We start from the raw sequence: 27,393 nt of genomic DNA, 5'->3' as shown, positions 1-27,393 counted from the left end.
TAAGATTACGTATGTTCTTGAATTATTGTCACTCTAAAATGTCAGTGTAAAGAGATAAATGCATCCTAAACTGTGACAATGTTAATATAGCAACTATCATTTTCAGGATGCTATTTTAAAGATATTTACTATGCTTTAGTTAAAGCTCATCTTCTGCATTCAAGGAAAGGACTAATTAACATCCACAGAAATAGTCTTCTCTAAGCTAAACTGAATAAACTACAAAAAACATTCAGGGTATTATTACTACCAGCACCACACTAAAAAACTGTGAGTTGATGCCCTGATCTCAAAAGTTTGTAAGATTTAGAATTTATTTACTTAAAAATAAATACCTGATCTCTTAATTTTAAATTAAGTTTCAATATTCATCTAAGTGAATTGCTGAAGTTAGGGTTTTAATACATAATGTGTAAGACATTATTCACTTAATGTGTATGTGAAACCATACACTTAGCAACACTGAACCAAATTAACTATTCCAGGAAAACAAAGTCTAAGATTCAAACACATTAAAGCTAGACTATTTCAGTGCAGTTGTCCTCTGTTTGGAGAAACTGAATGAAGAAATGCACATTTGTCATAAAGATCAAGACTCTTGCTTTTTGACTGGTACTACATAATTTGATTTTAAAACTAATACAATTTTGTACAAGCTATAACAATTATAATCTACAGTTTTATTTACAAAATGTGTAGAAAATAATACAGAAACCCTGGAATAACCAAACTCTATCTTCAATTATTTTATCCCATTTCTCAAACCATCATTGCAAAGAGATTTAAGGAAAAAATAAGTAAGACAGAAAGATAAAAATCATCATTGCCTTCAGGTGTAAAATGAGAATCACAGAGACGGGGGGATAGCTTCCTTAAAAGGAAACTTTTAGACAATATCAAAATGTTAATAGATCATGAACAATATGTATGTGACAAAAAGCTACTAGTTACTGTGAGGATGGGAGTACAGTGCATCCTTATAGGCTTACTAAGAAGTCCTTGTTCTTAAGGCTTTCACAGAGGATAGATATGTCTAAAAAAGGTCTCTTATTCAAAAGTCTTTCAAAAGCTAAGAACATAAGAAATTGCATGTATGTGTGTATGTACATGAATATGCACACACAAAATTAGAATACATAAAACATCCTACTTCTAGTGTCTAGTGTCACATTAATCACTTAATTCAAGAATGCTGTTGTAATAAAGTGTTTTCATACAATCCAAATGATTATTATAAAGGCATGAATTGAAGAACACAATAATCAAAGTGTAAAATCTTAAAATAGCAAGACACTAACCAGAACCAGCAGCAAGAGAACTGGCAGCTGGAACAGCTTGAAGAGGTTCAAGGAAGTACTGGATTAGTAGACTTAGAAATTTACATCTTCAGGGGTTTTCTTAATTTTGTTTTTTCTTTCTCCTTTAAAAAATGTTTTATTCCTATTTCTTAAAACCTTTATAAAAAACATACCTCTTCTTTTACTATATTACTTTTGTTTTAACATACATGTCAATCAGGTTTGGGTGTCCTGAGACGTATATGAAGAACTTAGCAGCAGGAAGCTGAAAGTTGCAAATGGCAAAACTGAGCACTAATGATACCAAACCACACATCTGAGAGATATATCTCAGAGCAGATCTTTCTTTGATATAAGTCACCACTATCTAGTATCTCTAAGGAATAAACAGCAAAAAAAGCCTTGCTCCAGTACAAAAACTTGCAATTATACCGAAAGAGGAAAAATGACTTGAACTTCCATGTACTTAATGAAAAAAACCCAAAACCAACCAACAAAATACGCACAAAATACCCACGTAAAATTTGAACAACATCAAATTTAGAGCCTTATTTTTATACAAATAAATATGACAGCTGCACTTAGTTTTAAGAGCGCAATACAGTTGCCATGAAGTGCTGAAGAACTCTGTCCCACACCTGCATGTCTAAGCATATTTGTCCACTAGTTGTTTGATCTGTCATGCAACTGGATGAAAAATAGAACCAGGGTTTCAATTTTTACTATCAAAGATAAAATCACAAAAGAATTCAGCTGCTGCTAAGAGGTGTAAAAGAGCTGTTTGAAGTTTTTTATGATATTTCTTTCTGACATTATAAGGTAATCAAATGCAGATTATGACAGAAACGAAAGTATTTACACCTGGCACACTAAAATGCTATGTACTGGGAACATAAATACATCACAGAATCACAGAATCATCTAGGTTGGAAAAGACCTTGAAGATCATCTAGTCCAACTGTTAACCTATCACTGACAGTTCCCAACTACACCATATCCCTAAGCGCCATGTTGACCCTACTCTTAAACACCTACAGGGATGGGGACTCCACCACCTCCCTGGGCAGCCCATTCCAAAGCCTAACAGCCTGTTCCGTAAAGAAATGCTTCCTAATATCTAGTCTAAACCCTCCCTAGCGCAACTTGAGGCCATTACCTCTTGTCTTATCACTTATTACTTGGTTAAAGACGCTCATCCCCAGCTCTCTGCAACCTCCTTTCAGGTAGTTGTAGAGGGCGATGAGGTCTCCCCTCAGCCTCCTCTTCTCCAGACTAAACAACCCCAGTTCCCTCAGCCGCTCCTCGTACGATGTGCTCCAGACCCTTCACCAGCCTTGTTACCCTTCTCTGGACACGCTTAAGTAATTCAATGTGTAGTTGTGTAGTGAAGGGCCCAAAATTGAACACAGTAATCGAGGTGCAGCTTCACCACTGCTGAGTAAAAGGGCAAGATCACTTCCCTGCTGGCCACGCTATTTCCGATGCAAGCCAGGATACCATTGGCCTTCTTGGCCACCTGGGCACACTGCTGGCTCATGTTCAGCCGGCTGTCAATCAACACCCCCAGGTCCCTCTCTGACTGGCAGCTCTCCAGCCACTCCTCCCCAAGCCTGTAGTGCTGCTGGGGGTTGTTGTGGCCAAAGTGCAGCACCCGGCATTTGGCCTTATTGAAACTCCTACAGTTGGGCTTAACCTGTCGCTCCAGCCTGTCCAGATCTCTCTGCAGAGCCTCCCTACCCTCGAGCAGGTCAACACTCCCACCCAACTTGGTGTCATCTGCAAAATTACTGAGGGTGCACTCGATCCCCTCATCTCGATCATCAATAAAGATGTTAAACAGGAGTGGCCCCAAAACCGAGCCCTGGGGGACACCACTCATGACCGGCCGCCAACTGGATTTAACCCCGTTCACCACAACTCTCTGGGCCCGGCCATCCAGCCAGTTTTTTACCCAGCAAAGCGTGCAATCATCCAAGCCTCAAGCAGCCAGTTTTGCCAGGAGAATGCTGTGGGAAACGCTGTCAAAGGCCTTACTGAAGTCAAGGTAAACTACATCCACAGCCTTTCCCTCATCCAATAAGCAGGTCGCCCTGTTATAGAAGGAGATCAGATTTGCCAAGCAGGACCTGCCTTTCATAAACCCATGCTGACTGGGCCTGATCATCTGGTTGTCGTGCATGTGTTGTGTGATGGCACTCAGGATGAGCTGCTCCATCAGCTTCCTGGGCACCGAAGTCAAACTGACAGGCCTGTAATTTCCCAGATCATCCTTCCAACCCTTCTTATATATGGGCATCACATTGGCCAATTTCCAATCTGTCGGGACCTCCCCGGTCAGCCAGGACTGCTGGTAAATGATGGAAAGCACCTTGGCGAGCACCCCAGCCAGCTCCTTCAGCACCCTTGGGTGTATCCCGTCTGGTCCCATAGACCTGCGTGTGTCTATGTGATGCAGTAGGTCACTCACTGTCTCCTCCTGGATTGCGGGGGATCGTTCTCCCAGTCTCTGTCTTCTGGCTGAGGAGGCTGGATTCCCTCAATACAACTAGTCTTGCTATTAAAGACTGAGGCAAAGAAGGCATTAAGGACCTCAGCCTTTTCCTCATCACTTGTTACCATGTTTCCTCCTGAGTCTAACAGGGGATGGAGGCTCTCTCTGGTCTTTCTTTTGTACTGACATACTTACAGAAACATTTCTTGTCCTTGATTGTTGAAGCCAGATTAATTTCCAACTGGGCTTTAGACCTCCTGATTTCTGCCCTGCATAGACTCACAGCCTCTTTGCAATCACTGTGAGTGGCTAGCCCCTTCTTCTGAAGGCTGTAAACTCTCCTTTTCTCCCTGAGTTGCAGCCAAAGCTCCCTGTTCAGCCAGGGTGGTCTTCTCTGTCGCCGGCTTCTCTTACAGCACCTGGGGACTGCCTGCTCCTGAGCCTTTAAGACTTCCTTCATAAAGAGTGCCCAGCCTTCCTGGACCCCTATACCCTTCAGGATCATCTCCCAAGGGATCCTGTCAAGCAGGTGCCTAAACAAGACAAAGTCAGCCCTTTGGAAGTCCAGGATGTCAGTTCTGCTTAGCCCTCTCCTGGCCTCTCTAAGAATACAGAACTCTATTATTTCATGATCGCTGTGCCCTAGGCGTCCTCCAACCACCACATCCTCCACCAGTCCTTCTCTGTTCACAAAGAGGAGATCCAGTAGGGCACCTTCTCTGGTTGGTTCTCTCACCAGCTGCGTCAGGAAGTTGTCTCCCACACATTCCAGGAATCTCCAGGAGTGGTCCTGCTCTGCTGTGTTGTATTTCCAGCAGATGTCTGGGAAGTTAACGTCTCCTACAAGAACAAGGTCTAACGATCATGAGATTTCTCCTAAATGCCTATGGAATATTTCATCCACCTCTCTGTCCTGGGTGGGTGGCCTAGAGTAGGCTCCTACTATAACATCTGCCCGGTTGGCCTTCCCCCTGATTCTAACGCAAGGACACTCTGCCTTGTCTTCACTACACTTGAACTCAAAGCAATCGTAACAGTCCCTAACATACAGCGCCACCCCACCACCTCTTCTTCCTTGCCTGTCCCTCCTAAAGAGCTTGTAGCCATCAATTGGTGCACTCCAGTCATTGGCGACATCCCACCATGTTTCTGTAATAGCCACAACATCACAATTTTCCTGTTTTGATCATGGCTTCAAGTTCCTCCTGTTTGTTACCCATGTTGTGTGCATTGCTATAGGTGCACTTCAGATGAGCTGATGTTTTGTCCCCTTCCCCCTTCAAATGTAGTTTAAAGCTCTGTCAATGAGCCCAGCTAACTCCTGCCTCAAGATCCTTTTCCCTATCTGGGACTGGTGTATCCCACATATGTACACATATTTTCTTTCTCTAGTTCTCTTCTTCCTTTTCTCTTTCGTGCTGCAGAAATAGTGAATAACTGTTGAGAGAATGCTTGATGTTAAGCAAGCTCTCATTTGACAGTACCACTCACAGGCCTACCATTTTACAGAAGAACTGAAACTTGCTGTAATTCATTAGCCAGGTCCTAGCTGCTAATATACTCAAGTAGTAAAGTTGTATTGTAAAACCTTTCCTCCCATGTAGCTGCTGATAATCTTGTAGGAGAGAGATTACTGTCTGTTGAAATTGTATAGGCTTGAAATTTTCATTCAGCTGCAGATAATTATGTAGGCTAACTCTTTATTTCCATTGGTATTATTTGCTTCTGCTTAATTTGTCGATGTTTTCAGACTCTGATTCATTAATTATTGCCTATATATTATTTTGATCTCATATTAGTTCTGTTTCTCTGCTTCACCTAACTTGCTTCTTTTTTTCAATTAGGCCATCTTAATTCCAGGTCACCTGCCAATTAGACAAAGAAATAAACAATGATCTAAATCTAAATCTAAGTCAGTGTGGGATCATCCTTTTTCATACCACAGTACTTAAAAGAGTATATATGCACAGATACACACTATATACAGGATGTCTTAAGCACTGGGAAATATTTTGACACATACTAATTAATGCTGTCATAAGGTGATATTATATTCAGTAGATTTTTTTTTATTTTAAACAGCAGATGCTCTGCAAACCAGGTAAATTCAGACATTCAGATACTCAATGTCCCCAGTCTTTTAATAAACCTGTGGGTTCAGGCACACAAATTTTCCTGAGGCATGCAAATTTTCTGATTGAATTATTATGTTACATGGATATATTCAACACTTATGTTTATTATTTCAAGTCAAACCTGACTGATGTATAGAAATACATTTTTGTCAGCTGTGAAGCAGTGTTCCCTAAACTAAATTCTAAGGGAGTTGTGCTCCATTTCATCAAGGCCAAAGCAAGGGAAAATTATCAAACAACAAATAGTTAATGAGCTGATGCCTCAGTTTTCCTCCCATTTTCCAACCTCCTAAGTTCCATTTGATTTGTGATTTCATGTTAGTTTGGCTAATAGTTTGATCTGGATTTTTTTTTTCCTGAGACTAATATGACTATCATGACAATCCTCCTTTTCAGAACATTTACATGAGATGTTTGATGTCACTCACACAGTGAAATGAAATTAGGTCTTACATCTTACAGTACAGAACTGGACTAATGGCTACTCTGGAAAACATGATTTAGTCTATGACACTACCATCCATACATAAGTACTCAAGTTTAAATTGATCCATAAAATTTGAAAGCTACTTCTCTACTATAAGATGCACATGAAGGAAATGGTATGCCTGAATTCTATTATCAGTTCCATCGAATATTTAGTTATTAAAAATAGCATGGTATTAGTAAGATCCATCTATTGAAATGGAAGGAATTTTTCCAGAAGACTCAAATCAGTCTCCTCAGGATAAATTTTTTATATGTAAGGTGATTGTTGTTATCACTAACGTATTAGTAGCACCATGAATTTCATCCCTTATCTCTCCCCTTTCATTTCCTTCGATTTGAAATAAACATTTGGGGGTTTATGATTTAATGACAAAATGGAAATAAATTTATTTCAGTTCAGTCCAAACCATCTAAAAAATTATATGTGGCTTATTAATAAAATGGCAATTACTTTTATGGCCTTGCTCTTATCCCTTTTAAACTACTAAAATCAACATTTAATTGAAAAGGAAGCATTTTACAAACATTTGTGGGATGAAAGTCAGCCTGTCTTTTATTTAACTATGTAAATTAAAAAAAAAATTATTGACAAACTCTTAGAACAATGCTATAGTTATAGGATTTTGGCAGTGAAAGAGGGAAACAGGGTTGTTTTTCATTAATAAGTCAGGGAGAAGATACCTGCATGAGCAATTAAAGACTTCCAGGAAGTGTAATAAAAGTAATTTTAAATTATTCATTAAGATTAAACTGAATATCAAAGATTATGATTCCTGCAGTACTTCAGCTGAAAGGATTTTTGCTGAGCTATAAATTAAATTCGAAATGAAAGCAGGAATTACTAAGACAATAAAAACATTAAATAGATTTAAGGAAAAAAACCACCTTTCACTGCAACTTAAAATGAGTTTAAGATCAAGTTAGCAGAAATTAATTCAATTCAAATTGCTTCAGAGAGTAAATTTTCTGGAAGAAATTAAAGTGACAACTCTTGTTTGATCAATGAAAATTGAGTGGCTGTCCAAACAGCCATGATTTAAAATGGAAGCCCACAGCTTTCAGAGGTGTGTGCTTCCAAAGAATTGAAGGATTAAGAATCAATGGGAAAAGCATTCCTAACTCCACTTGGAACTCCTTGTAAGCCCGGTTCCAATGACAATATTATTTTAGGGGAGCTTTTGGTGAATTAAGGGAAGGGAGGGGGAAAAAAAAAAAAAAAAAAAAAAAGAGAGGCTCAAGTGCCATTTCCTTTCAGCTCATGGGGCCCCAAAAGCCACTTTCACCTCAAAACTTCCCTTCTGGTGTGTTATCTGTTCTGAACTGCTCTTCTTTCATGCAGTCCAAGGCATTTCTTTGATTTTGCAAGAATGTATTTTTTGCTTAAATTACTAGGTACAGGGCTGGGGGGAAAGAGTGGTCACTGAAATGATGTGGTACTTCCTTGGCCTCTCCGTTGTTTGCTTGTTTGTTTTTCTTGTCTTTGTTGGTTGCTTTGTGACCATGTTACACAACAAGTTACAAATATACCATCAAATTAGAGGATGGCTTTGATAATATAATGCATTCAGACTTTTCTCTTTATGTTTCTTGATGACATGAAGCAACTTGCATTAAAACATCTGACTACAATAAAGAACTTGGGGAAATAGAAATAATTAGAGGCCATGCTTTACTTTCAGACTCCCTATAGTACACTGTATTCACTTATAAATGGAACGATATTAACTCCTGAATAGCAATGTGTCCCCTTAAATCCTTTTGGCTGCGTCCTGTCCGCTTGCCCTGCCTGTGTGAACTGCCGTGCAAACTGATGCGCCTCACCTTTCTGATGCGCCTCACCTTCTGACGCACCACGTCCTGTTTGCCCGCCCTGTTCGCCATGGTCCTGGCCACTCGCACTCCCTGGGGGCCGCTCTTGTACGTGAGGGGCGTGGGGTGTCGTCACTCCTGTCTCTGCCCACTCTGAGTCACCGCTGTCCTCGTTAGCAGCAGCTCACTCTTCCCGCTCAAGGGGGAGGCGCCTTGAGGCTCTCCCTCTTCCCTGGGCTTCTGCCTTCATGTCTTGTGGTTTTGCTGTGGGTTTTTGATGCTTTCTGCAGGGTCCCCTGCCACTATCCTCCTCAGCGGAGCCCCTCTCGTCAGCAACTGAGGAATATGTATGGAGAATATAAATATGTATGGAGAATATAAATATGTATGCTCCTTAATGAAAGATGTAGCTTAGATATCACAAAAGATGTCTATCCTGAATATATCTTTATCCTTCTTTGTGTAGGGGCAAGTTGACAAAGCCATGGAGCCAACTGTCTGGCCTTGTGACCAGATGTGTGACCTTGCTCATAAATAAATTAGATAAATTAGATAAGCACGGAAACTCCCTTAGCTTCCTCCTTGACCCCTGGCCAGGCTCTGGGGGAATCTAATTGGAGAGTGAAACCAGATGCTTCCGCTCAAAACAAAGGTGCAAGTTATTCTGACTTGCTGATTTTTGATATATAAGGCTGGACACACTTGCAGAGACTTTAGATGCCTCACCTATGGGTGGACGCACCGCGTAGGATTTCCCACTTGCCGGGACAGGCTCTCCAAATCCTCGCTGTAACCGGGGCTCCCCAGCGACTGTGGATCTGGATGATGGTAGCATATGCAAGTGGTGATGTATCTTTCTTAATCACTGTTGTCTCTCTCAGGTAGCAATGACTTGATGCATTACCCTGTATTTTTCTATTTAAGTGCACTATTCTGTCTTTTCTTACTGTATGTTTTCTGTATTATTCTGTTATATTATTTAGTTATTTCTAGTAAAATACACCTGCTCTTTTCACTCTGGTGTCTGAGTTTAATTGATATCCCCACTCAGCAAAATGTGTATACTTTTACACTTTCATAAGTTTCCAGAGAACGCCTGGACTTCAGTAAGGTGTATGGCACTGTCTCCCATAAGAACCTCAAAGAGGAGCTGCTGATGTATGGGCTGGATGAGCAGACAGTGAGGTGGACTGAAAACTGGTTGAACAGCTGGGCACTGAGGGTCATGACCAGTGGCCCAAAATCCAGCTGGAGGCCAGTAACTAGTGGTGTATCCACTAGGTCAATAGTGAGTCCAGTCCTGTTTAACATCTTAGTTAATGGATGATGGGGCAGATGACACCAAACTGGGAGGAGTGATACACTAGAAGGTTGTTCTGCCACCCAGAGAGACCTTGACAGGCTGGAGAAGTGGGCTTGCAAGAACCTTATGAAGTGCAAAGTCTTGCAAAAAACAACTCCATGCACCAATATATGCTGGGGGGCTTACCCAGCTGGAAAGCGGCTTTGCAGAAAATGATCTGGAAGTCCTCTTGGACACCAGGCTGAATACAAGCCTATAATGAGCCTTTGCTGCAATGAAAGTCAATGGTATACTGGGCTGCATTAGGCAAAGTTATTACCAGAAGGTCAAGGGAGGTGATCCTTCCTCTCTACTCAGTACTGGTGAGGCCACACCTGGAGAGAGATAACTCAACACACCTGGGCTCCCCAGTACAACAGACATATGGAGGTACTGGAGAAAGTCCAGTGAAGGGCTGCTATGATGATGAAGGGACTGGAGCATCTCTCTTATGAGGAAAGGCTGAGAGAGCTGGGATTTTCAGCTCTCAGTTCAGCCTGGAGAAAATGAGGTTCATGGGGATCTTAACGTATATATTTGCCTTAACGTATTTAATGGGAGGTTGCAAAGAAGATGGAGCCAGACTCTTCAGTGGTGCCCAGTGACAGGACAAGAGGCAATGGGGACAAAGTGAAATACAGGAAGCTCCAGCTGAACAGCAGGAAACACTTTTTCACTGTGAGGGTAACCAAGCACTGGCACAGGTTGTCCAGGGAGGCTGTGGAATCTCCTTCCTTAGGAGGAGTTGCCCTTAGACTTCATGGTCTTGGGCAACTCATGTCCCTGTTCAAGCATGAGGGTCATATCATATGACCTCCCTTCCAAACTCAACCATTCTGTGAGATTCTGTGAGATTCTGTGTGATTCTGCAAATGTTTACATATCTTTGGATGATTCCATGTGAAGAGGGTCTTTTAGGCCCTTTTATAGTTCACTGTTCTGAATGCAGGGGAAAAGCTATTAGTCATTGCAATGTTTCATTGTCCTTTATAAAATACATTTCAAATAACATGGAAAATGTAACAGTTTCCTAAAGACTAGATAAGTTGGTGAGACCTTAAGTCTCAAGAAATGTAAGACCGGCTTCACTTTACAGAAATACAAAAAGGACCAACCAGGAATACAATTGAAGGGCATATAGTGAGGCACAGTTTCATTAGAGATAGTCACAGCATGGACTCGGAAAAGCAAAAGATTTTGTAGTAAATCTTACAGAACCTTTTGAAGAGCTAATACAAAGAACTAACAGGGTGAAACCTGATGTGGTGGTTTGACCTTGGCTAAATGCCAGGTACCCACCAAGTCACTCTATCACTTCGCTCCCCTCTTACCCCTTTTTTCCCAACAGGACAAAGAGGGGAAAGAAAATAAGACAGGAAAAAAAAAAAAAAAAAACACAACCAAAAAACAAAAAAACAACTCTTGTGGGTATAACAAAAGCAGTTTTAATATAAGCAAAGTGAAGCAAAAGTCCGCACACAGAAGCAAAAAAAGAAAACAGATTTATTCTCTACTTCCCATTAACAGGCGATGTCGGGCCTTCTCAGGAAGCAGGGCTCCAATACGCGTAGTGGTTGCCTCGGAGGACCAAGGGTGACCCCACCCCCTTCCTCCTTTCTCCCAGCTTTATACTTGAGCAGACGTCATATGGTATGGAATATCCCTTTGGTCAGTTTGGGTCAGCTGTCCTGGTTGTGTCCCCTCCCAAGATCTTGCCCACCCCATCCCAGTGCGGGGGGAGAAAATGTTGGAAAGAGCCTTGGTGCTGTGTAAGCACTACTCAGCAGTAGCCACAACACCAGTGTGCTATCAACACCCTGCCAGCTCCCAACATAAAACACAGCACCATGAGGGCTGCTACAGGGGAAAACCAATTCTGGCTCAGCCAGACCCAGTACAGCTGAAGACATAATTTATCAACACTTCAAGAAAACATTCAATGCAGCATAATGCACAAAAGACTAATCTACAAGGTTAGCAGATTTGGTGTGAAGCAGCAAGCTGTTTGAGTAGAAAACTGAGGATTGAAACTAAGTTGTCCTGAAGAGTGAAAACACATGAGAATAGATGGATGAGGGTTACAGGTGGGCTGCCACAGAGTTGAGGGATGAATTTTATCTGTTTCTGGTGCAGAAAAGAAGAAGATTGAGCAAGGCAACAGAAAATGCACAACAGACAACCAAAGGGAAAACTGAGTGGATTCTAAGGATTAAAACAGACCTGGATGCAAAAGCAAGGATTACACCTAATACAATTTTATCTGAGTGGCAATACAAGTGCACAATATCAAATATATGTGCACGTGAGTACACATGTGTACACATACATAAAATTTTGTGCTGCATGTGTTATATTTCTTACTGCATGTTTTTTCTATCATTAGTTTATCTGAAGTGACAGTTTTCAGAACTCACCATCTAGTCTGGCTACAATCATTCACAGAAATAACAAGGGATATATTCTTTTCCTTCCCTCCATGGCACTGCACATTTCACAGATCTTTTTTTACCTTGAAAGCAATGATCCTCCCTGCTCCTGTGTCACGAGTAACCTCAGTACTTTTCTAGATCCTGGGTAAGATTCTAAATTTTTCCACAAGGCAAGCAAAGATTCCCCTGAATTTACTCAGGCCTTCTGAATACATCATATCTCTTTTGGGAACCTATTGCAAATCAATTGTATGGTAGATGACACAGGAATGCTGTATCAGTTATGGAGTATAACTACTCTGGTATCAGCAAATATTTCCTCCAGTTCAGCTGACAGTAGACATAGCAATAGCCACCTAAGAGTGATAATTTTTCTTTTAAAGATATAAGACAATTCAGTACAAAGATGGGATGCAGCTTTTCTTTCCTGGTCTACAAAAGTATGTACTTCAGTCTCTGTTTATATTTGAGGAGTCTAGGAAGGTTGTAACACTGTACGAATCAGTCCTAAGGTCATTACTGATACACTGAATCACCCACTGTCAGAAAGTGTATGGCTGTTCAGTGAAGCTAATAAGACAATTCAAAGATGTTCATGATCATCACCCTGACTCGCTGGCTTGCACTCCTGGTTTGACCTCAGTCATCCCTGGGGAGATGCCTGATTCACTGGGCTGGAGCTGCCCTCAGCCAACACCCTGGCGTGCCCTGTTCCATGACTGCCTCAAGGAAGCAGCTGGACCATTTCGCAACCCAACACAAATACAATTGTCAGCAAAACAAATATGCTAAATGCTTATGTGCTGATGTTTAATCTATTTATAAGCCTTTCTAATGTGCTCTTTGGCACATGATTTGTTAAATTCTTCCAAATATTAATTAATTTGTCCTCTTCATGTACATGTCATATCATATGATATGCCATACTAATATTTACATATATGGATTGATAAACAAAATTAGGCTAGATCCACAGATAAGTTGAGGATGTATATTTCAAATCCATGTCCTCAAAATTGAGGTACTGCTACTCTTGTCTCTTTGAAGGACAGAACTTTCCCACACATCTGTATTTTCACCCATTAACATTCACTTAAATATTTCCATCTCGTCACCATATCAGCCTACTTTCTGACAGTGTTGAGAGTCCCATGCCTAAGCCCTACCAGAAATCAAAACGTGTCATGTTCCCAGACTTCTTCAAAGCCAATCAAATAATCTCAGATCAGCTAAAATATGTCTGGAAGATCTGGGAGGCTCACATCTGAACAGCCCACGGTCAGTCAGGGTGGCAGTAACGCCACATGTCCTTCACCCAGGTTTGAAGAACAACTGTGGTATGAATTTCAGCTATCTCTAAAGGATTCCGAGTGAAAGTGTCCCAGCTCCCAAGATAATGTCCTAATTACTCAGTTATCATGTATTTTTGAGTGGGTCTTTCTCAAATCTCTCCTCATTTGGCTAATCCCCATGCATAAATAAAAACTAGTCTTTGGGATCTGAACAATATTAAAAATTGAGGATAATAAATTGAAGAAATTCCCCTTTTGGAATTCACATGAAGTGATTTGTCTACAGTCATTCATGAAAAACTGTAACTTTTTAAAAATAAAATAAGATCCTCTGAATAACACAGAAAATTCTTTCCCTGGATTTCATTTCTTGCTGATATAGAAGCAATCATCTCATATTTATGAAACTGTTCATGGGTGCTTTCATTCATGGTAGCCTTCATCTTTCATTTGCTTAAATGCTTTTTCTCATCTGCTGTGAAGAAAATTAAACTAGTCTCCCTTCTTCAATTTTCTCTCATTTGAAGGCAAATAATTCTTCAGTCTTCCAGATAACCCTTTGAAAGCAATTCTCATGGTAGCAGATGATACCTGCGATATCAAGGTCTTTTGCTTCTGCTTGGTTTATTTGGAGATGTTTTCTCTAAGACAAGTATTTTCTTTAATTAATTTTATAAGTAAATTTTATTTCTTCCTTATTAGACCCATAATTCCAGACACTGTATATATACTACATGGGGAAGAGTTTCCATAAAGAGCTCTTACATGCTTTTTTTACATCACTAAACACTTTTCTTCATACTGATGGTTTCTGGTTTTACAGATAGTGACAAAAGGACTTCTGAATTGCTGGAGCACTAAGAATTCCTTTTTTTTTTTTTTTTATAAAAAGCATGAATAATTCCTCCTAACCCCACCCCATGCAGGTTTTATTCTGTCTTTACTTTCTGATTTGATGTTGACCCTACTAAAGTGTTTTAGCTCCTTTGAAAACAAACCGAGAAAAATAAAGCCTAAGAGATTGGCTTGATAGAAGTAAATTATTTGCAGATTGAAATACAGAAGCTACTTTCTTACACAGAACACTATGATGTTCTCATTTATGGCTGAAAAAATAATAAAGACAAAGTATTTTTGGTTACAACAGGATATTTGTGCTATTAGCTAGTGTTGCTTTATGTCTAGTATTGAAGAAAAATATTATATTTTTATAATAAAATTAAAGTAACAGGTTGTTAGAAAGCTGAATGAAAGTGATTTGTACAGCCATTAAGAGATTACTGTGTTAATTTACATAGTTATACCCTGGTCAAAAATGAACATATAAATTAATAAAAAGGCATAGTGAATGTCTCCTCAGAGTAGAGGCTTCATGCTCTTCCAGTCCATGGTACAGATAAACAATTATGATTTTAATAAAAGAAGGTTAATCACACTCCTTGATTTCTGCATATATAAGCCACTGCTTTAGTACATTATTTGTAGTATTATTGACTGGAGACTTACTTAGAAAAGTTAATAAGTATTAACTGGTCCCTAGTTAGTGTCCATCTAATCTGATTGTCAAGAGACTCATGATTGCCTGTTTGCATCAGTGACATATGGACAGTAAACAGGCTACTGCAGCCACAATCATGCCTTCATTTATCAAGGTACCTAGTAGCTTTAGTATTTGGTAGTGAAAAGTATTCTAGCTCTTTAAACAGATGTGAAGATCTATAAGCTTTATATAAATGCTTACTTAGTTATGAAAGAAAGAACCAGATTTATTTTTAAAATATGTATTTTTATATTTATCTATTTACCTGTAGATAAGCAGTGGTTAATTTAGCATACTAATATAAAAATATTTCAAATTTACTTAACCTGGTCCTGACAGGAAACAAAGCCTTCAAAAGTGGTCACCTTTCAGGTTATCTGCAACATATTCAAACTTTTTGGTAGACACATGAAGTGTTCCTGGAACAACAAAACTGAATACAGGAATGTGGAAATAGGTTGTCATACCAACTAACAGCTCAGTCATTTTCCTGCTTAATTTTTATGTGGCCAACAGATTTTGACTCCTCCTTTAATTTAGTATTTTATGTCAGTTTTAATTATCTTTATTTCTATCCTTGGAATACTATTAACAAAAAAAGGGATTTTTGTAAAAAATCTAATCTTGCTATTACATTAGTCAAAGCAGATTTTATTTCTTGCACTCTTGCCCTCCAATCGTAAGTATTTCAGGTTTACCTTGAGAATTGCCCATTTGCTTTGCACAATTTACTAATTTTTTTTTACATTTTTTTGGATGTAATAAATGCATATGCACCCATTGTCACTATTATTTAATTTGCAAATTTATATGAAACCTTAATTCATCAAATTTATCTTTCCTCTTCTAATGAACACTCTATAGAGCTTAGCAATGCTTCCTATTGTTTTCCAGTAATGCTGGAGTGAAGATTGTACTTGAGTGTCATTTCTTCTACATCACCTCTTGTTGTTAAATCAAAATACTGAAGTCACTAAGCAGTCTTCACACAGTACCAAATATCTAAAATCAAAAAATGCAGACATACATGGTGTCTATAACTATACTTCCTTCTCTGGACAGATTAACTCTGATTATACACAAAAGAATTTTTGGCCAGCTCATGACTCCATAGTGATTTCCAAGGTTATATGGCTTCATATTATTAGAAAATTGCATTATTATATTATTGTACATGCAATAAAGAAGTGGCATTAATAAAATAAAGCAGCTCAGTTGTACTTTATGCAGAGTATTTCGCACTTTTCATGCCAGTGTGAATATTGTGAATGTACTGAATTCCCAATGTGCTGCAAGTTTGGTCTATTGATCAACTGTCTGATTATTTTATTACACAAATATATAAAGGTTACCTTTACAGGTTTTTCAGTCCATCTCTCATCAATTATCAACAGAGTTAGCTTGAAAGCATGGAAAAAGCTGTAAGGTTTGCTCCAGAACATAGAACATTACAACACTGTTCCTATATGAAAATGACTGGTTTATAGTATGTTTTTAGGTAAGGCCACAATATGCTGTTCTTAGGAAGCATAAACATTCCTGCTAACCCTGAAAATGTAGCTTGTCTATGGATTTGCCTCAATTAGAGTGAAAAGCATGTATCAAAGAAATAGAGAGCCATAACTTAATTCCATGTACTTGACATTTCTTCCCCTCACTTCTTGTTAGCATAGCAATGAAAGAGTCAATATTTAAAGGATTTCACCACAGTAGTCAAATCTAGGAAAATACCATGGTACCAGCTCATATATAAAAGTCAAGTAAGGTGTGGTACATGAAAAGTCTCTCTAAACACAACCACTTATAAAGGTAAGAGGTATAAAGAGGAAAAAGCCAAATATTTATAAAAGGTTTATTGGCTTTTCTAGCCAAATTTAAAAATACACTTTTCACCTAGACTCCAGACTTATTTTGAGGGAAAATGTTAATATTTGATAGTTGACTTATTTATCTAATCTAGCTTCTTGCATGACTTCAGACTTCAAAGCTTGTGCATGACACAAAGTACCTAATAATTTGTTAGAGAAAACAGCTGAAGGCCATAATAATGCAGAATGCCCAAACTGCTGCTTGAAACTTATCAGAAAGATTGAAAATGCTCTTATTTTTACAGTTCCCTCAACACACCTATGAATCCAAACTTCAAGTTGAAGTTCATTACAGACATTCTTCATGCACTTGAAAAGACAAACCTATGTCCACATATAGCTGCATGTCTTTGCCTTTATAATGGTTCTCAGCTCAGTAAAATACAGTCTCACAAAATCACAACAGAGACAATACCCAGTTACTTAATTTTCCATTTATTCTTTGGAAATATCAGTTGCAAAAGTGAAATACTTATGGCTGTTCTATAACTCTGAAACTCTCCATAAGCCACTGAAATATTTCTGGTTTGACCTCAATTTGGCTTCCTATGTTTACCTCTCTGACTTCATCTGCAGATAAAAGCAAAATTCCCGTTACTTGGACAGCTCCATTTTTAATCTTTTCTTCTCTTTTTTTTTGGTTTTTTTTAAATCATTAAATGAAATCTCTCCTTCCAAATCACAGTAATAGTTTGTTGTCTATGAAATCGAAATCATGAACACACAAAAGCATTGATCGAGAATGAATCTGTTGGTTTAATTTCAATTTAGATAAACCATTACTATCTCAACAAAACACAGATGCTAAATTAATTACTTCCAAGACTGGTTGAAATTGAATGGATCCCAGAAAATATTTGGATTTAGATCAAACTATGCATTTCTCTAACAATATTATTCCATCAAAAAATTTCAGTCAGTTCTATATTCTTCCTCTGAAAATAGATTAATATTATAATATACGAATATGAATAGAATAATCCCATCATTCATATTACAGGTTCTGAAAATTTAATTCATAGGTAACTTTAATTATGGCTTGATATTAGATACTATTACTCAGTGTTTTCTATATAAGTTTACTCCCTATGCCCAGTAACCATGCATTTTTATTTGAATTATATTCAAATAAATTAATTGAAAATAATTACACTTTGGTGATATCAAATAATATCAGGTAGAGTTTTTGAGAGAAATTCCTTGTGTTTCACTCTGTCTTCAAGCTCTTGAAAAAAATCTTCTTCTCAATCTAATTTTTTATGTGTCTCTAGCTGAATTGTAACTTGACTGAAATTCTGGTGACAGAGAATTAGCTGTCTATGATATGGCCCATTTGACCTGTTCTCAAAAAAAGTGGAAGGTGAATAAATTAAAATTGTCCTTTACAGTTTCATAAATTAGAGCAATTACTATTTTCTGACTTAAAGATATAGACAGAACACTATTCTGCTTGTGGACTGAATCTAGAATTTGAGTGAAAGAGGAAATTTTGCTGTTAAAATGAAAGTTGAAATTGCACTTAAGACTATTAGTTAAAAAGATATTAGAAAAATTAAGCTGTCAGAAAACATCAGAAGTCAGTCTTAAGAAATTACTGCTATTCACTGTTAAGCTAAGGTCATGCCCAAGAAAAAAGTGAGTTTGATTGTCTGGAGTGACAGACTTCTCATAGCATTTCCTTTGAGCAGACTTCAACTCAGAGAGTCCGGTCCCACAATGTACAAACCTAAATTTATATAGTTTTCTCTTATGCTTTTGCAAACATATCCTGCACCTCTTTTCTCCATCTTTCATACAACTGAATGAGAAACAGAAACAAAAGCTTTTTTTTTCATACTCATACATTCCTCAAGAGCAACAAAAAAATTGCAGCAGAGAATTGCCTCATCTGGTCTTTGCAATAGTAGGAGTTATTAGCTTTAACTTTCAAAAGTGACCTCAACTTAACAAATGTTCTCCATGAACAGCATAAAACCAGTGGTCCCACACCAATATGGAGAAACACAGCAATTCATCATTACTTGCTTTTCATTGTTCTCTGTAGTCAGAAAATTTACAGTACTTTTTTTCCATTCTTACAGTATTGTCTTTCCAACGTTCTTATGGGAGTTTTGTTATTCTTTAAAAATACAGGCAAGTGATATACAGATTTTTTAATTACTATTATTTTTATTTAACTATGAATGACTACCTGAGAGGGAGCACTTTTAAAGCATTTGATTTTAATGGGCACTCATCATATAAACAGTAGATAACACAGCTATGTAGAAAACAAGCTTGTCTCCCCTTCATCCGTGGAGCACCATAAGAATGTCAAATGACCTATTTACAAGTTTATTTGATCCATTTTCATGAATAGATGGTAATGGTAATTATAATACTGCTTGCATAATTAAGACACTTTTAAAAAGATATTTCATGCCAAATCTACAGGGACTTAACCAGATAATATAAACAAACCATTCAGCATACTATATATTAGCTACAATATTCTGTGAAATGGTATTTGGTAGTTAAAGAAACACATTCAGAAAACAATAAACTTAATTAAAATATTATTAGATGCAGCTTTTAATGACAAGGGAAGATAACTTTCAGATCAATGTCCACTATAAGTAGATAAACTGGGTACTGTGTGCAGGAAAAACCCACACTAATAAAAAACCCTTCACTTCTGTCAAGGAGCTAAGAAGTATTTCTGCTGAAGTCCACTTTTTCACACTTTCATAAGAAGGAGGTGGTGAAAAATGGGTCTTCTGAGAAATCTCTGTATTTCTAGGTGGTAAACATAAACTTTCCTGTATGCAGTGTGCACAGGGCAGATTTTCCAAGGAATACTGTCTACATTCCTTGCTTTCTAAAAGAAAGTCCCACTTTCTCTGTTCCTTGCTACCTGTGAATGCATGCTGCATGGCTCCTAATCAAATTAATTTCAAAAGAAAAATATACAAAACCTTGAAATAAGGGTTACACCTAGACAAAAATCTGAATGGATGCAGAGGGATACAACCTACCTACTTACTGAAGAGTATTTTTTATTTGTACTTTCCATTCTTATTTTGTTCAGAATTCCACCTGTTCTTTTTCACATCAGCACAGAGTAAACTGTAATAATATATTACCTGTAATTTGAAAAAAAAAAATCTAGTGATATCTGGTGAGCTGTCTGACAAACTGTGTGGAATAGTTTAAGAAATCTCTGTTGTGTACTTATTGTACACTATAGTGTACTTATTATTATGTATGTATTGCATTCTGTCTGTAACAGAAAGAAGTAGAAGAAAACTCAGATCACAAATTCTCAAAGGAAGAGTGGGAATTAGGATATTCCTCATATCTGTCTCAGCACTAGAAAATTAGAATAGAAAATAATAGTTTCATATGACAACAATCTCTTCTTGTCATATGAAAACAAATTTTAATTCTGAGATTACAGAAGTACTAGTTGATGCTTTTAAGACCTAGTATTATGCCAGGGCAACGAAATGTTATGAATTTGGATCTGTCTCAGAAATATCAGTTCCTTACAGAGCCTGCAAATGCATATTCATAGCCTGTTTCAACCTCAGTTTCATATGGCTAGCTTCATCACCTGATAAATGCTGCAGGGAGAAGAGCTGTAATTGTGACTGCCTCAAAGGAATTTGTGCAAAGAAAGAAAACTGACCAAATTCCTCTTCACAGGGGGTACAGATGAGTCATAACCCAGTCCCATTATGTGCTAGGAAAAATTGCACCATTTCCCTTGCACAAATGTAGTGGTTTTTAATAAATTTGCACAAATCCAAGTTCAAACTATGACAGACCTTGGTGTGGAAGTGCAGCCACCCTTTCCTACATAACCAAATCTGAGGATATTTCTTTCCAAGAAGTTTAGTAACTTGTTGTTTTGTAGACAGAAGACTACCAACTTCAGGTGGTGTGATAAATGCCCTCACTCCAACTGAGTGAACATCACTTTGGTTCAGGCATCACCGGCAAGGAGACCTGGCTGAAATCAGCCCTGCTGTGCAAATCATGAGAACTGTGCTAGCCATATCTTCTTAGGAACTAAGAAATCTAGGCCATGTCTTATCAGCTAACAGTACCAGCCTGAACTTTGATTAGATAAAACTAAGACTGAACAAAACTACAGCTGAACACTTGTACATATACCAAAGTGGGATTTGACTACAAGTCAGTCACTTCATGCTATTAAGTATTTGCAGTCCTCCCGCTGATCCTATTGAGCTCTTCTGTATGGCAGCAGGCTACATGGCAACAATCTGCTCCCTGGGCAAGGATGCCTCTCAAGGTTACTCCTTGAGGCTGAGAAACCCCTTACCCAGCATCTGATACCTATAACAAGGTAAGAAACATTTTACATTAGGCTTTTGTATGCTATTGTCTATTGCATGCTAGTGATATTTATTTATCCAGCTATAGCTTAATTATTAGAAGTGCATTAAGTAACTGAGTGTTTGACCACTGCCTATTTATCACTTAATTATTGTTGAATCATTGTTGAATCACTTTTTAATTACCATTCAATTATTGTTTAATCACCATTCAATTATAATTTAACTATCATTCAACTATCATTCGATCATTGAATAATTGTCATATGATCACTGTTTAATCATAAATAAAACCTTAAATAATAAATAAAACTTCATACTATGGCTCTTCTTAATAATTCATATGTGACAGATGGTATCAATAACTTTCCCAGGGACCGTAAGCTTAGTACTGAAACTTCAGATCTACCCTGGTCACTAGGACACTTTCCTCTGAGTCTGTACAAGGCAACAGATTACTGTTCTCAGAAAGATGGCTAACTGGCCCTGATGCAACCGTAAACTATAAACAAATTTTTATCAAACTGTGTAAAGATGGAATAAAATGAAAGGTCAGTGAAAAGGACAAAGCACTTTGTTCATACCATCATTTGATAAAAAAGCATTTTCAGATGTACAGATCACCTTACATTTCCAGAGTGATTCAGAAACTTTTTGACTTTAAAAATTAGCTGCAACAGAAAGAAACAAGAGAATTTTAGGGCAGCAGTGATATTATTATTTAAGTAAATTTTCATGCCTGCCATTTTAAAGATAATTTGATACAAAGACATATGGAAGTAACATCTGGTTTACAACACAACAATGTTCTCTGATACAGGAAAAAGTTCAATGTATTTTTGCAGAGATATAGCACATATATCAAAAACTATTCTAGCTTATTCTTGACATGACAGCTGTGAATTAAAAGTTCAAAATCTATAGCTTTAATTTTATATTGTATTCATCTTTTACTCCAGTTTCTTCAGAACCAGGCTTAAGTGGGCTTGTGAACATCACTAGTAATATCTAAGATTATTGCTCTCCTAAACTGAAAAGTGAGATCCAAAATTTGTGAACAAAATATAGTAAACAACCTTAAGGAAGTAGACACAAGTATAGATCAGATAACAGTCACTAAATTTAAAGTGATGCAAAGTTTTCTCAAAAATCCTTCCCAGTTTTTCTGTAGTAATAGAAAGAGCTCTGTTCACTAGTTTCCTTGTTTTGAAAACTTTATATAAAGTCAATTCTACAAACAACTTCTGAAAATGGCCCAACAGACATTCAGAGTATCAGGAATAAATAAATGTTAGAGTGTACTAGTATATGAATTCCCTTTTTCTTTCATAGTAATAATTGTTCTCCAGATTCTGATAATATATATTGTATTTGGCAGGTGATATTCATTAATTATTATACTTTCAAATGCCAACATTTATCTTAGAAGAAAAATTTTACTTAGCATTCTCATCTTCAGCAAGGGATGACAGACACTGTTTTATAATCTTGAGTCAAATATTAAGGTATAAATATGTACTTTAGCTATGTGGTGGTTTAGGGTCTGCCAGGGTCTGAGACCACGCGGCCGCTGCCCCTCCCCCACAAAGGGAGCGAAATACAAAGCCCTAAGGCTGAGATAAGGAGAGGTTTAATACAACAGTGCAACAGCGACAAAACAAACAACAACAATAACAATAACAGTAACAGTAATAACAATGAACAAAGCAAGATATCTACCGATACAGCAGTGAGAGCAGAGAGATCCGCATAACACATGCTCTCACCAAATCTTCCCATGCTTGGGCGCCCGGAGGTGACGTCAGCATGGTATTGAATAATCCAGCTAGAGCTTCCCCCTGACTGCTGGGGAAACTTAACCCTATCCTAGCTAAACCAGGACAAGCTACTACTCTGGCCAACAGTCTAAGCACAGCTAGAGAGCTCAAGCAGTACAGCTTGAGCTATGTAGATTCTGTATTCCAGATTCTGTAGATGAAAAGCGATCACATCCATGGTGAATTGAGCACAGATGAAGGACTTGAATATTTACAAATGTGTTACAGTTGCATATATGCTATCTTGTGCATGATAGAGAATGAGCTTGGGGAAAAACTAGTAAAAATTTTCAAGACGAAATGAGTAATTTTCTGAAAAATTCTGGTGTGACCCAAGCAACATTGTATTTTGTTTAATTTGCTTCTGTTTGCTAAGTGCTGTGCAGACAAAGCAGTGAGTGAAAACAGTTTCAAGAACAATAACATAGAAGTGGTTGTAGATTGCAAGGAAATCTCTTTATGGTGAGGGAAGATTTACAGTTCTGAGAATGAAACAAATCTCAGCTCTGTAAGATGTCACCCACGATAAAGTTGCAGGTATTTCACAGGCAGATGATTATAGCATGTCGGGGTGTGTGGGCAGAATCAGGCCAAAGCAGATAGAGAAACAGAACATAATAGGAGATGAACCATTACTAGATGCTTTGTAACCTAATACATTTTTTGTTCCAGTAATATGCAAAGGGCTAACAAAAGGTTCAGTCCTAAACTACTTACATAGGTTTAATTACATTAGACTTAAAGGCAGTTAGCTGTTTGGAACTTGGCCCCCTGACATTTAGTAATGAGCACATTCTGGTATCCTGCAGGCAAACACTTCTGGTAGTCTGAAAGTGACCAGTGATATGTAAGCAATAATCCCATCTAGTGATGAAACCGTAACCTAACTGGAACTGCGCTTAATACCCTGAGTGAGACAAAAAAAAAAAAAAGCATATGCTGTATGTGAACAAGACATAAAGGGCTATGTTTGTAAAAAGTCCTCCACTACAAAGACACCTTTCATGTTGATAGTAATTAACAATATCCTGTTACTTTTTGTCAGCCTCTGCATTGTTCCTGAAGACTGAATTCCTGCACACCTGGAAAAGAAGGTGTTAGCTTTGTTCTATGAGGCTTTGAAGTATGTTCTTTCACTTGGTTAAAATGCATGGCCATTAAAAATCACATATTACAATTCTAATGCAGAAAGTTGCCAAAATACACCAAAAAGTTGAGAAATTATAAATGTGTTTTAAATATACACACTGAGACATGAGGTAATCTCAGAAAAGGTAAACAATAAGGTTCCATGATAATACCTTTTGTTTTATTGCACTAACCTACCCTTGAATATAATGTCCTCAAGCAATATTATGTCATTTTTGTTGCAAAACATTCTTAAAATCACTTCTTCATCTTAACTTTGAACTTTTCAACTTTTGAAAGCAAGCTAGTCTTAAACACATACAACATCATTGATGATTAAGTAGTGACACAGCATTTATCAAAATATATGTCTTTTTTTTTTTTATGTTTTTAGCAAGTTTATTTACTTAACAAATAATGCAGAAATGGTCAGTTATTTAACTTAAATGGTCATATTTAACTTAAACCATGAAAAGATGATACAATTTAAACAGATTTTTTTCTAAAAGTGCTATCCTAATTTTTTTTTAACATGTCAGAATTCATCCATTTCAGAATGTTGTGAATTTGATATTTCCAAAAATTGTAATCCACTGACCTCTTGAGGGTTTCTTCTTTCACCAAGGTTACCCAGAGACTAACCGTATACTTAGTTACAGGCAGAGAATGACCTAAATGGAACCCTAAAATTGTTTCTGTTTAGATTGATCCAATGCTGCACTATGAAACCACATCTATTGCTTCTAGGACTTACTTCCTTGTTCTTATCCAGAAGAAAACCCATTTTACCAGCTAAGATGGATACAGGAAATATCCATATCCAGCTCATTTTTGGGCTGTTGTCCTGAGAGAGGGGGTAAATTGCTAGATAGCTTTCATTTCTGTTTTTCATATAATATTTGAATATATATATATATTTGTATAGTGCCTCAGGCTTATTGCATGCCTTAGGCTTACTGAATGTTTCCCTTGCCTGTCGGCATTCTACTCTCTGGTGATCTACATTCTTTTAAAATTATACTGTGAAATAAGATGTCTTCTATTTCTGAGGCAAAAATGCAAAACTTGCTTTGCTCATATAATCTGTATAATATGGAAACATGTCTAACAGCTTCTGTTTCCCTAACACTGCCAGGCAACCCAATTCATTTCCTCCTCAGCTTGCATTGCATGAATGGATTTTATTATGGATTTGTTCAGACATGGATAAGGAAACTGTATGTTTTCCCCAACTCTTCAAATGGAATAAAATATATGCATTATAAAACCAGAACCCAACCACAAATGTGTCCATAGTAGCTTAAACCAGATATGATTTAATTGATTACAATCTTCTAGGCAACTGTATTCTTATAGGTGAGGAAATCTAACTTCAGACAACTGCACTTCTGAGAGCTGTGAACTGCACAGTGGAATAATTATTATTCCATAATCTTTACTGGTACTCACTTTGCAAGTTATCCTATCTCTGTAGATCAGTACATAAGCAAATAAGAAAAGATCAAGAACATTGTATGAAAACACTAATACTTTTGACAAATGTAATTTAGATGAAATTATTCTTTACATTGAATTATAATTTTTTTTCTAATGCTCTGTAGATTTGGTACATTGTTTGTTACCAAGTTTTGTTAATTATTATTCTAAGGCAAAGCTAGAAATATGACAATACACTGGAAGAACAATAAAACATTTGATACTTTTCCAGTTATCAACAAGGTTCTATTGTTGAGATATGATTATGTTATTTATTGTTATTTGACAGTCTAAAATAATGAATCAAACAATGACTACACTGAAGATCTCAAGTGAATTTCAGTGTCATCCACAAATTTCAGGCAGAAGCCTGCTTTCTCCTGCTTCTGCCTCTACTCTTCTCCAAAAAGGCTTATCACACATCTATTGCAGACTTTCCCAGAAATCTGCAAATTTCAGACTACTTTGAACTAAGGATGAGAGAAAAAAGCTTTCATGGGTAATGTCCTGACAACGACCATGTCTCTTATAGATCAATTTGTAGCAGCTGTGGCAGAACAGCATAAGAGATTTAATTCCGGATTTAGGACTTTATGGGTCATAACAAACGTCTTAAATTCCAACTGGGGACCATAAGGCAGTCACTGTAAATATCACAGAAGTATGTACATCAACAGTCCCAGTAAAATATCCTCTTCTACCCTCTCAATATTAAGTGACTATTATGTACTGCATCTGTGTCAGCTCCCAAGAGATTCTAAGGTACAACACAATGAAGAGTATACTTCTGAAGTCTAAGAATATTACTCCCCCCCCCCCCAACCAACAAAAAATTCTAAAAACATGACAGAAAGTAGCATAAATCTGTCTAAAAAAATGTCATAAAAAGAGATATAATCCTGAGAGACAAGTGGTAAAAATGCTGACTTCCATAACACAATCTTCAGATAATAATGAAGAATCTACGCTGCCACTGATGAATATTAATGAGCAGGGACCAATGCCTCCATCTTTTGTAACTAAATACTCACCCGCTGTTGTCCAGTTTTCATCTAGGATGCATTTTCTCCTACCTATGTGGCTTATGAATTGTGTCACTTTCAAACAGAGCCAAAGCAGATAGCTCTGCATCACTGGAGCAAGGAAAACGTTTCTGTTGTCTGTTGTTAAACACCCTGTGGCAGCTCATATGGACCAATGTTTGTTATCTGAATCTTAAATCTGGATGCTGCCATGTGAAAACTACTGGATGCTCCCTGTATTGGATCACTTTTATTTCTTTATGCCAAAAATTTTCAGTTTAAGTCCTCATGACTCATTCCAGACTGTCAAGACTGTTCTGAAACATAGCTGACTTATTTCAGGTCTTTATGATCACTTTGTGATCCTATTGTACCAACATTTGCCTCATTGATCAGTGATCAGTATCCATGAACAAATACAAATAGAGGCACAATCTTTGGGTGAAGTTTGTAGTGTTAGTCATGTTTTGTGACTGAATAATGTCAAATTGATTATTTAGTCAGTTTAACAAACTTTTAATTATTTTTTTCCAACCAAATGTTTCCCATGATCTTAACTCAGAAGATTTTTTTTTAAATGTTTAAGAACAAGTACAAAACCGATTTTATTTTTTCCCCTTGCTGCCATTGCATTCCTTCACTTTTGTCACTATATCGCTGCACATATGGTTCAGAACATCTTCCAGCTGTTTTGAGACTTTTGAAATACCTCAGCACCTGCCACTACAACCTAAATCCTGCTCCCTCCTTTGTACACATACATAATAAGGCACATATGGTACTTTGTCAAAGTCCCAAACACCTAGTCTATATTATTGAATGCACTATCTTTTGCAGAGTGATAATTTGCTTTCAGAAAGCATTAATATTCATCAGATCACAAATTCACATACACATATCTCCTCTTGAGACTCCTCCAG

This window comes from Strix aluco, chromosome Z (assembly GCF_031877795.1).
Source record: "Strix aluco isolate bStrAlu1 chromosome Z, bStrAlu1.hap1, whole genome shotgun sequence".
NCBI classification, from domain to species: domain Eukaryota; kingdom Metazoa; phylum Chordata; class Aves; order Strigiformes; family Strigidae; genus Strix; species Strix aluco.
The sequence above is the reverse complement of the archived record's forward strand: the minus strand, read 5'-3'. Positions refer to the sequence as shown.